Below are 12447 nucleotides of genomic sequence, written 5' to 3'. Positions count from 1 at the left end.
GGCAGCAGAAGCCTGAGCCAGCTAGTCACAGCACATCTGTGTCCAGGAAGCAGAGAAGAATGAATGCTGGTGCTCAGCTTATTCCTCCCTTTTATTCATCCCAGGATTCCAGCCTGCAGACTGGTATTCTCATACCCAGAGTGTTTTCCAATCACAGTTAGCCCAGTCTATAAACTCTTTCATAGAGACACATAGAAATCGGCTCTGTAGTGGCTCTAGACCCTGCTGTATTGAAGATATTAACTCACGGTGATTGGGGGTGTGTAAGGATGGCCAAGTGCTCATTGTCCTTTATTCACTAGTAATTTTTCTCCCACACCCCACCAGAGAGTTTGGATATTTGCAGAGCACTGGAGAGAGCTATTTGGTCTCCCTGCCTCTCATGAAGGTGTTCTCAGCCATCAGCCCTGAAGTTGCTTATCTATCAGCCCACCCAAAGGTCCTCTTTCCCTAGCATAAAAGGCTGCTCCCACTAAAGCCACACTTGCCCAGACTGGAAAGCAAGCCTTGCAAACGGCCCCACATGTTGCTGCCTGCTGGACAGTTTTCAACACCTCCACCATCTGTTGGGTTTGGGTTACATCCACTAAACTGTATGTTGTGGAAAGACGCCTGGGACAGGACAAAAGTTGCCACGCAACTGGAAAGCCTGTTGTAGTGGAATGGCCCCCATCCCCCCAGGACTGCTGCCCAACCTGAAGAACTGAGTGGGGCTAGACTTCTTTTTTTGTACCAGAACTTGCTGTTTCAGGAAACTTGATGGTATGTTATGTTGTTTCTATGAAGTCAGCTCAGAGGCTCCTCCGTAGTCCTCCCTTTTCTAATTTTAGAAACGAGTTTAAGACATAAAATCAAGGCATGCTTTCATACACAAAAAGGTAGCTGAGTGGTGACCATTGTATCCCAATCCAAATGAAACCTGCCCTGCGCATTTCTCTGTTGGCTGTGTGACTTCGGGGAAGTCACTTCACCTCTCTGTTAACATTTCGAAGTGAAGGCAATAAAGGCCATAGGGGTGGCTCTGCAGAGAATGACACTTGTGTGAGCATGGGAGCTGAGTGTTGCTTCCCAAAACCCATCAAAAGCTGGCTATGGCGGCATGTGTCTGTAACCCCAGCTTTGGGGGAAAGCGGAGGTGGAAGGATCCTGCGTACTCACTGACCAGTCAATCTAGATGAAATGGCAAATTCTAGGTTCAATGAGAGTGACAGAGGAAGATCATCATTGTTGACCTTTGACCTCTACATGCATGGGCATACCAGTACACATGTGTACACACCCTCACACACAAGGTGTCTACTGTGCATGCTGTGGGTCATTGAAGACAGTCATGGTTTAAATGAGATGGATAGTCACACTGCCACAAGTTCTGAAGATGCACCTCTCTGTTCTGCATAGGACCCTGGAGCCCAGAGTTAAAGGCCAAGCCATTCCCGGGTGCTTGGCTGCTAGGCCGAGGCTACCACACTCACTGGGGTGGATGTGGGCATGTGAAGAAGTGGAAGTGTGGGTGAACTGGTGGGCAGAGGTGTGGTTTGGTGGTAAGGCTCCTTTAGAAATTCTTGGCACGCATTTGATGGCATCTAAGGATCTGAGATAATCACCTAAAGCCAAGAAGTCCTGACTGAGATGGTGAAAAGCAGGTTACAGGAGCTGATTGGCTGCCTAGTCTGTGCTTTCTCCTTGGTGCTTTCTGGGGCTCTCTACCCTCCCCTTATATATAATCTTCTCTATGGAGTCCATTGTCCTGCCTCTGAGTGGGACTGTTGTCAAGTGTGGGAGACCCACAAGCAGGCTGAGGAGCCCCAGCTCTGGTCCGCCGCCAAGGACCCTGTTGTTCCTTCTCACTTGCAATCTGGCTTCCGGCTGAATCTCCCTGGCCATCGCTGAGCCGGCTAAACGAGACAATGTTTGCGTCTGGAAGGCATTGAGCACCTAACGCATGGTGTTTACTGTGAGATAAGAGCCTCTGCAAGCAGGCTCTGAGTACAGTTAATTAATGAATCAAACGCAGCCACCAGTCCCTGGAGAAATGAGGCAGGTGACAATTAATTACCCGTCTTGCAAGGGGTGAAGATACTTAAAGGCAGGGGTCAGCTCTTCCCGGTACTTAAGTGGGATGAAGGATGTTGCCAGCCTGTTGTAAGGAAGCTCTCAAGCACCAAGAATTTGAGTATCACTGGGGAGCTCAGTGAAGACTCTTAGGAGGGACCCAGCAGAGAAGCTGGCATGTGGGAGCGTGCAGGTGTCTGCTGAAGCACCTGCTTCATTGGCCCTGTGACCATCTTGGAATGAGTTGCTGGTTCTCTTATGTCCCACTAGCGGGCAAAGGGGAAGGAGATTCCACCAACTCCCTGGCCCCTCAGAATGGGCTGGCATATGCCCTTCCAACCAGGACAGCGCCTCTTACAGAGGGTCAGGTCAATCGCAGCACAGTCAGGCAATCATAGGGCACTCCTAGTATTCCAGGAAGGTTTCTCAGAGTGTTGTGTATTCTAACTCAAAGCCTTGTTCAATATATATGCCCCTCAGGTTGGGTCTGCAGACACAGTGCACTCCTGAGTATCTTCATGGATGGGGCCATATTTCTCAAGAGGAAAGGTCAGAAAGTTTCTCATGTCCAACTCAAACCTGCCTTGCTTTATCTTCAACCACTGGCTGAATGCGGCACCTGGGGGTTAAGTAGCAGAGATTTGCTTCCTCCCCAATGGCTGGAAACCTCAATCAGTCACAGGCCCCAGTCACCAGCTAGCCCAGTACAGAGACTATGCAGTGCCCTCCAGGGATACATGAGACCGACCCAGAGAATGGAAACAAAAAGAGCAAAGATGAGCATTTATCAAGCACTTAGGCTGTGCTATGCCTATCATCTTCGCCTTTCAGTTTTAGATCAGCCTTAAAGGCCCTGCTGTCAGTTATCCCAGAAACAAGAAGGACCAGGGACCTGCTCCAAGGTTGCGCTGTCCACAGCCAGGCAAATCCCATCGCCACCGAGACCAAACATCAAGGAGACAGAAACAGATTAGTGGAGGATCAGCGAGAACCCCGCAGGGCGCGCACTGAAATGTGGGTCCCCAGACCTTGCCTATGGGTGCAGCCACGGGGGACCGCGGTTGAGCGTCAGCACCAGGGACAGCTCCTCGGCTGCTCCCCCGCAGCCGCCGCCAACAGCGCGCGCGAGGACCGCAGCGCGCACACCCCAGCAGGCTAGCGCGCGCGCCCTCCCCTCCAGCGCGCTCCCCGCGCCCGGGACTGGGCTGGAGTCGCGCGTGTAGCTCTCAGGGAGGCAGCTGGGCGTCCAGAGCTGTGGCTGCAACGCGCAGCTGGCAGGGGCTCTCGCCGGGCCACGCACTTGCCTCCTCTGGGGCCTCCAGGAACCTCTCGGCGCTCTCCTTACCAGTCAGGTCCCAGCAGTCACCACCGACCGTGGCCTGGGCTGCATTTGCGGCTACTCTGTGCCCGGGACAGAGGGACGCCCGCCCTGTCACGTGTGTCCAAGTCCTCCGCCAGCCGGGGCAGCGTGGTTCCCATGGTTCAAGGTAAGGGCCAAGCGGGTGCGCAGGTCACGGTGTGAGAGCAGGCGAAACAGGATGGGAAGTCCAGGCTCTGCACCCACCTCATCTGGAGTTCCCACTGCAGCCTGCCCTAGCCACCTTGCATCAGGTGCTCTGACCTATACAGGTGCCTGTACAGCATACTCCATCCCAGTGTGACCCACCCTCCAAGTGCCCTGAGATGGGCAGTGGGGTCCTAGCCTAAAGACAGAGGAACCCTCTGACAGAAGAGAGGCTCTGTTTCCCTCCAAGGGTGGCCTGATTAGGGGAAGGGGCATGGGGAGAGGAAGTTTGTCCGAAGAGACTGGAAGCCTGGCTCCATTCATTCTTTGCTGCCTGGAAACCAAACTGAGATGTTTGGTTCCTTGGTGAGATCCGCTTCCCACCAGGTTGGTGTTGCGTGCTTGACCTGGGCTACTGCTAACATCCATTCTGTTCAGTGTCTGTGTGAAAGGGCTGGGGCCCCTTTGGACAGATGAGGAAACTGAGGCTTAGAGAAGTTTGACTTCTTGTCCAAGGTCACAGTTAACAGGTGGCGGAGCCGCTATAACCTCTTTCCCATGTTGTTGGAAGCCTCGTCTTCAATAGTGAGGACAGGAGGAGCACGGCAGGTTGGCAGTTGTATTTTTTCAAGCCGGAAACGACACGCCCTAAAACATCAAACCTCTGAAAGAAGGTTCACGTCCATCCTCCTGCCTCCACTCTCTCACCCTACTCAATGTCCTGTTCTCCCTAGGCCAGGGTCACATGAGTTCACGTGGCTCTGTTGATAGGACTCGGGCAAGAAACCCTGGGTGACAAGTCTCAGGGTCCAGCATGTTCCCTTGCCCCTGCTGGGGGAAGCTAGTGTTCAGGGGTCTGCCGGAGAGCACCAGGCTGCTCCCCTGTGGTCCCACCTTCCTATGCTAATCAAGTTCTTGGCAGGTTTCCAGGGCCAGTGTCCACCTCCTAGAAGTTTATGGCTACATAAAAGCACACAGGCCCATTGTTCCACCTCCACCTTCTTGAGATAGAAGGGAGTATAAAGACTTCAAGCCAAGGCTCTCCAAGGCTCTCCTAACTTGACACCTCTGGCCAGCAGGATGTGCTTGAAACCGTCCATGGACACGACTTTGTGTGGCTTGGCTTTTGAGTTCTTCCCATTCCTGAGGCCGGGGGCTCACTTCCCCCTTCCCTCCCGTTCTCCCTCTCCCTCTCTTTGGTAGTCATTTGTTGTACCTTTGTCTCGTGCCATAGAGGAGACAGATGGCATGGTCTTGGGCTGCAGTCTTGGTTCCCATCGCCTGAGCTCCTGTAGGGCTGGTTGGTGCTGACCCATTTGGAAAGCCTGGAGGGTGTAGGGTCTGGGAGGAGGCACAGTTCCCAAACTGGGTGCCTGGAATACCTGTTGGGGGTGGGGAGTTGGAGAACCTCACTGTCTCTCTGGGGCAAGTCGATGCCATGAGATGTGGGAGCCCAGACTACGCTGTGACTTCTCTACCCTCTCCTCTTCCTCTAGTGAGAGAGGTGCCCAGAGCCCGAGGCCTCTGCTGTGCCAGCACAGGCATCTAGCATGGACAGAGAACTTACAGAGAATGTGGGCACAGATGGAGGAGTCAAGACTTTGCCCAGTTCTGCTCATCTTCATGGGTGACCTTGGGCCAGTTCCTGTCCCTTTATAGACCTCAGATGAGTTGAATGGTCTCATTCTCCCTGGGGTACCTCTCAGTCCTCGGCATCCCTGCCCATCCCATCATCTACTTATGTGGTTGCCGAAGGAGGTTTTGCACTTTTGGGCCGGATCTATGGGCCTAAGCCCGGTGCTGGCTCTGAGGGAGGTTTCACTGCCTGGGACCTGTTCCTGCAAACCTAGCAATCCCATGAGGAATGATTGTAGTGCTCAAAGCAGAGATCTGTCACCTCACAGTCAATTATATTGGACTCTAAATTCTCAGGGACTGGGGGTGGGAAGGTAGGGTGGCAAACTGCCCAGACTGTCCACTCAGCTCCCACCCTGCCACCATTGGCCTGCTCCTCTTCAAGCCCTGATCAAGGTGGCAGGGAAGTGCTGATCTGTGTGGTGGGAATGTGGATTCAAGGCCTCAGGTCTCGGGCAAATCACGCAGCATCCTCATCTGCAAAAATAAGGGTGCTTCTGTCTCTGTGCGAGTATTCGGTGGCACCTGTGCATGACCTGAAGTCTGGTGAGGATGGGGTGGAACAGGAAGGGGCTTCCTGTCTACCTCATTGCTGCTCTCACTGTGACTTCCCTGCAGTCTCGGCCCTTCTGGATCCACTCCAGAGGGGATTCATCCAAGCTGGAGCCGTAGTGCCTGCCAGCTCCTTTCTTCTCCTCCCAAAGCTCTCCATTCCCCCAGGAATACGGTGCATGGGAGAGGCTTACATTGTTGAGGCCTCTCCTGTCCAAGTCCTCTGCCTTGTCTCCCTTCCTGGGAACTGCCTTGAAAGGTCTGAGAAGGGATGAACCCTGCTATCCCAAGGCACAGGTATGCTCTTAACTCATGGAAGGCTGGAGTGCAGAGTCTAGCATGTGGGCTCCTGATTTACACTCCTAAGATATGACACAGGGACTCTGTGCCTAATTTCCAGGGGTATTGTAAGTGGGGAGACTTGGGATGAACTGGTGTGAGATCCAGGATTAATCTGTAAGCTATCTGTGAGCTATGGGAGGGGGGGCGCTTTTGCTGAAGTCTAAACCTTGGTGGACAATGGTCAAGCATGGCTTTAACACTGTAATCTGCAATTTAGAACCTGACTGGAGAGGGAAGGCAAGAAGCAAGGGGACTTAGAAGAGGTCACCATGTCCATCTGGGCCATAATGGTGGGCACTGAGCAGGTGCCAGCTACGTGGGGGATATTGCCCAGGACTGAAGAAACGTCCCCAGGACTGGCCTACACTAGAGTCTGGAGCGAGCTGTGTGAGATATGCGGAGGCAGCCCTTGGGGGCCTAGAGTAGGGCTTTTTCTTTAGCACCATGGTAGCACCAGATTGTACATCCCACCCCAGTGGGATGCTACTACCTGTCTTCTGGTCCTCCCAGCCCACCCAAAGGGCATCTGTGGGAAAAGCTCGGGCCGGTCACCTGCGCTCTTGTCCAACTTCTCCAGTTGTAGGACTGAGGAGATGGCTCGGTTGGTAAAGTGCTTGCCTTGTAAGCAGGAGGACATGAGTTTGATCTCTAGGACACCATGAAAGGGAGCCAGGACAGTCAGGCATAAGGATGAATGCTTATAATCCTGGAACAGGGAAGGTGGAGACAGGCAGGTCCCAGGGCTTTCCTGGCCAGGTACCCTAGCCTTTTTGGAAAAGTTCCTTGCTAGCAAAGACCCTGTCTCAGAAACAGTGTCCACAGAGCTTGAGAAATGACGCCCGATGTTGTCCTCTGAGATACACACAGGCACGCACGCACGCACACACACACATGCACACACACACACACATGCACACACACACACACATGCACGCGCGCACACACATATGTGTGCTCATGATTCTAAAGCCACTTCTCCTGTAGTGAGTTGGTTGGGAAGAGGGCTGCATAGCTATCTATGAATCAGGATTAGATAGCAGCCTGGGCAGTGGTTCGGGAATAAGCCGGGCTCCTGGGGTTACAGCCACGTTCACCACCTCCCATAGCTGCTGTGGGTAGTAGGGTAGCACAGTCTTAGGAACTGACCAGAACTGTGTTTATATCTCAAGAACATGTCCCTAACGAGGTCACTTAAGCCCTTGGTCCCTGAGTTCTTTATTCACCTTGTACGAGAGTCCAGCTTCTTAGAAGAGTCTGCACGCTCCTGGGAAACTCCCATGGTGCTCTGTTCCTGGCCAAACCAGAAGACGACCTCAGAGCAGGGGAGAGATGCCCTTGTCAGTCAGTCAAAGCCTACAATGGGCAAAGCCATCACCACCTGTGGCTCAGCTCTTACAACCAGATCCAGGCTTCCTGCAGGCTGCCCAGTGGCTAAGTTGATCATTGGGTATTCCCAGGTTGCTCTGCCCAGTGGCTGAGCCTGCACTCAGGCTGCTAACAGCCTGGTGTTACTTGTTTTGGCATTTGACCTGTGACCTAGGGACTAGCAGCCAACATTTCTGGAGCTAGGTTCCCTGGCTCCCCAGCCCTGGATGAGCAAACTCCCGTGCCAGCCACCATGACGGGAACAGTCTCTGCCTGCAGAAAGCAATGATGGGTGTTTTTTGTCTCTTTTATGCTCTGCCTTGTGTGTGCTTGCCTAATATATATTCATTTTTATAATATAGTCAAATATTTTTTTATTAAAAAGAAACGTGTGTTTGCTGCAAAAGGAAAATCAGTTTAGCTTTTCTCGGCTTACTGTGTGCAAAGTAAAAGCCCTTGACTCCTTGGCTGTGGCCTACCTGCTCCTCTGCAGTCACACTGCACCTCAGTCACACCTGGTCACGAGTGTTCCTCCCTTGTCCTTTGACCTAACTCCTGCTCTCCTGTTGGGGATGGGTTCGGGGTTCCATCCTCTGTCACAAAGCCCGAGCCCTAGCCTGGCTTTCTTTGCAGGGCATGGCCGTTGCCTCCCAGACTTACCTAGTTGGTCTGGCAACAGGCCTGTGTGCTACCCACTGATTCTGTCTGTTATGGGGTTGACTGAGGGGTAAGTATTGAGTGGAAGGGCCTAGTAGCTGGCCGGGGGAGGAGAGAGTGGGAGGAGGCATGTAACAAGATTAAACTGCAGTGTGGGATGGTTCTGTGTGGTTGGCAGCATGGAGGCAGGTACTCCGGATTCTATGGAAATCACCTCACGGAAAGGAAGGCAACCTGGATGCAATCAGAGCTGAGCCCCCACTGGGTGATACAGTCACGGGAGCAGGTAATGCAGAGGCCAGACACTTCTACCATCCCCGGAGGCAAGGGAGGTCATCAGGAGAGGTTAACAAGCAGTGGGCTCTAGAAATGCCCCTGAGTTTTCTTTGAGGGAAAGAGAGCACCAGATGGGGCTAGTCCCAGGTGCCTCGTTGGCTTCTAACTGTGTCTATGTGAGTATAATTAAGACCTCCACTTCTGTGCTTTGGTTACTGAAGCAGGATTAGCCAACTTCCCCTTCCTGGCCCTGGCCAAAGGATCCCCTATTGTAGGCTCCCCCGTATTCCTGCTCGGTCAGTTCATTTGCTGCTGGACCTTGCCTGGTAGTGCACCCCTTAGTACTTGGTTGCTCTCAGTATGCCAGGAACAGCAGGAGGCTCAGGGAGCAAGGCTACAGAGCTCTGGGGGGCAATAGGAGGACACTGGGGTCACCATTAACTCACCATAGCATGTGTCTGGGGCTCACCTTACAATGTTTGAAATGCAATACTTATATTGTGTTTTCCAAATCCCTCCACTAAGGGTTGGCATACGCAGTCTCACTGGGAACATTCAGGAACTTCCCTAAGGCAAAATAAAGATGTTCACTTTTCCAGTTTATAGGCAGACACCCACTTGGGGTTCCTTTTTCTGAGCCCATTCCAGAGCCCCACAGTCCAGGCTGGCTTACCCCAGGACTGACACCACGCCCTGTACGTGTGAGAGGCCTTGATCACATCTCCTTTGAAAGGAGGTAGGGTGGGGATGTGGGGGGCAGTCTGTGTCTCTCTCTAGAATTCGGTAGTCTTTGCCCACGTGGTTGACATAAGGACGGTTGGTGTTTACCTGTGTCTGGCGTTTGTTTGGTTAAAACACTCATTACGTGGGAAGCTCCTTATAAACCAACTCACAGAATGAAAGAGTACAGCCGTCTGTGATTTTTACCTCCATGAGGCTTCCCACATGAGATGCCCCTCTAATTACAAAACAAAACTCTGTCGCAGAAGGCTGTTACACGGCACAGTGTCTCGGGAGATCACTCTCGCAGTTGCTCATAGTCCCACTGCTCTGTGTCTTGCTTTCTCCTTGGGAGCCCCCGCCTCGCTGATCAGGAGATAGGATGGGGAGAGAATAAGAAAGAAAGGAGGGGGAGCATGGGAAGAGATCGGGTCTGCCTTCAGCCATAGGTACCTCAGACCTGCTGGTCACCATCCCCTCTTTGCTCCAGTTTCCTGGCATATCAAGACAGGTGTGGTTTCCCCTTCTGTCATCAGGAATGATTCCGAGTCCCTGCAGGAGCACGGTGGAACATGACAGTAGATTATGGGGTCTCTGGGCTTGGATCATGGAAGAGACACCGCTGGCCAACTGCTGTACCACATGTGGCTGAGAAACTCAGACACCTTGCCGCAGCCCATGGAGCCCCTCCTGGCGTGAATTCACCCTCCCAACCTCTACTTGTGCCCTGCCATGCCCTGCATGTGCTCTTCTGTGCCATTTCTGGGACTTCTGAGACCTTTCCCCCGAGGGTCTTCCCCCTGCTTCCCTCTGTCTGTCAGCGTCAGGTCTGTCCTTTCTTGTCTGCATCGAGGCTGGGAGGGCTTGGGGTCAGGTGCTGCTCTTTATACCCTCCCCAACCCCTGTAGCCAGTGAGGTGCCTGGGACACAATGGGCCCTGCTGGGGGTAGTTCCGTGTGGAAGGAGGGTCAACCCCATCTCCCAAAAGGCGCAATGGCTAGTACGTGGCCCTGAATGGACTCCAGACCAGACACCCATCGTTAGAGCCAGAAGTGGCTACTGCCTCAGGAAAACTTGCTTCCAGAACCCCTGTCCAGTGTGTTCAGGACTGGGGCACAGGATGCACTTGCCTGCCTGCAGCCCCCAGGGCCTACTGTCTCATTCCAGCTCTCCTGCCACAGAGCTGCCCGTGACAAAGGGTGACTCAAGGTGGGGGAGCCTCACCCCATCAGACCTAGCGGTCAACACTGTCACTTCATGACCATGAAAAGTTGTAAAGATGATTTAATCTGCACGATGGACCTATCGAGCATGCTCCATTCACTTGAGAATCCCCAAATCTCGTTTAGTTTGTTGGTTTGTTTACCTTGTCTTTTGTTGTTTTTTGTTTTGAGACAAGATCCCAGTAGGTAGCCCAAGCTGTCCTTGAACTCAGGGCAGTCCTCTGGCTCCTGAGTAGTGATATTATAGATGTGTTCACCACACGCGACTGAGCCCCATTTCAGAAAATGAAGATGCTCCAGGCAGGTCTATGCTGAACCTTGCTGTTCAGGGCTGCTCCGGGTGGAGGAGCCATGCCAGTCAGCTAAGTGAGGAGATGAAGGAGCCAGGGAGGTCGAGGATGCATGGTGGACAGACAGCACAGGACTCTGGTGCTTGACCCTACTCGGTGTGTATATAGGTGAGGACCTCACACGTCCACTTCTAAGAGAACTTAGAGAGTTGCCAGGGAAGAGAAGGAGGCAGGATCTCAGCTTGGTGTTAGAGGCCTTGCGGCCCTTCCCTCACTGCTGAGCAGACTGACCGACATCTGTGGGGTGTCTGGAACCTCAACCCCCACTCTGTTTCTATCTTCTTCCTGTGTGTCAGCAATACAGCAGACACACACACACAGGGACACATGCAGATACTCATGCATACAGCAGGCGCATGCAGAGACATGCACATGGGGACATGCAGAGACAAACATGCATACACAAACATGAACAACAGGGGCAAATACAGATATATACACAAATATGCAGGTAAACGCAGATATGCATATGGGGACATATATACATACATGATGTACACACAATAGACACACAAAAAACAACAAAAAAACACAGCTGACACAGGGAGACATACACATGGGACACAAGCAGAAACACACAAGCACACACAGACACAGAGACATTCATAAAGGGACACACTTAAACACATACATGTACACATGACAGACATGCACACAGTTGATATACAGAGACACAGATGTACATACAGGCACACACATGGACACACACACAGACACATGCACAAATATAACTATGCCCATAAATGTCATCCATCTAGCAGATACTCAGAGATATGCACATGGGAGTCAACACAGACACACATACAAAACACACATGCACACACACAGAAGACACACACTGAGACATGCATATAAATACACACATGTGGAAACACAAAATACACATAAACATGCACAACAGGCACATGTGTGTAATAGACACACAAAGGCATATGCATATATACAACACATATGTACAGAGCAAATGTAACCCTACAGTAGACAGTTTGTTTAACATGCAAGAGGCTCTGAGTTCTATCTCTAGAACTACCACACACACACACACACACACACACACACACACACTCATACACCCAGAGACACACCCAGTCTCATCCTGTGCCCTCTGCAGTCACAGGACAAGAAGAAACACCTTGTTTTGGAGACACTGTCCAGCTCTCGTTCTGCAGGCACATGACCCAGGCTTCTGGAAGATTCTATGCCTCCTGTTGGGCTGCTTCCACTTGACTGTTTCAGCAACACAGCACCCTCATGCTCTCTGACTGCCAGCTCCTAGGGAACTTCTGCTGGCTCAGAGACGCTGGGCATTCTCTTGGTCATCCTTGCTCTATTGTACTTGTGATGTCTCAGCCTGAGTAGCAAGGCTGATGATAGTTCTTGTATGTATCAGTCAGTTTTGGGCATAGTGACTGTGTAACAAGCTGTCCTGACATTTACCAACAGAACAGCAAACAAAGCTCTTCTTGCTTACAGGCCTATAGGTAGCTGGGGAATGTTCCGCTCACTATGGGTGTCCAGTCTAGGCCCCCAGGACGCTTCCACAGCTCCAGTCTCTGAGCATATGCTTTCTGGCCATGGTGTATGGATCCCAGAAACGCAGCTTCTTCAAGACTTTGCCTAGAACTGGAACGTGGTCTCTTTTCCTGTGCTTCATTGTTTACCAAGGCCAAGGTCACCAGGGTAAGATTCTGTCACTCTCATGATAATACGAGGCCCATTGCAGGGGAGGGAGGAGGCTTACGGGTCTGCGTTTTTAGATAGTTCCTAGGAG

At 52.2% G+C, this 12447-nt stretch overlaps 1 protein-coding gene across 1 annotated transcript in view; it reads left to right on the top strand.

The window, feature by feature from the left end:
* The first annotated feature begins 3225 nt into the window (after positions 1–3225).
* The window catches only part of Fam163b (family with sequence similarity 163 member B), a 31944-nt gene continuing 22722 nt past the window's right edge, over positions 3226–12447 (top strand). The window contains exon 1 of the mRNA XM_041674123.1: positions 3226–3539. The gene's annotated coding sequence lies outside the window, so the exon portion shown is untranslated. The remainder of the gene's footprint in view (positions 3540–12447) is intronic.

This window comes from Microtus oregoni, unplaced genomic scaffold (assembly GCF_018167655.1).
Source record: "Microtus oregoni isolate MIOR12 unplaced genomic scaffold, Mior012 000025F_ref0000491, whole genome shotgun sequence".
Classification (NCBI taxonomy): domain Eukaryota; kingdom Metazoa; phylum Chordata; class Mammalia; order Rodentia; family Cricetidae; genus Microtus; species Microtus oregoni.
The sequence above is the reverse complement of the archived record's forward strand: the minus strand, read 5'-3'. Positions and strand labels throughout refer to the sequence as shown.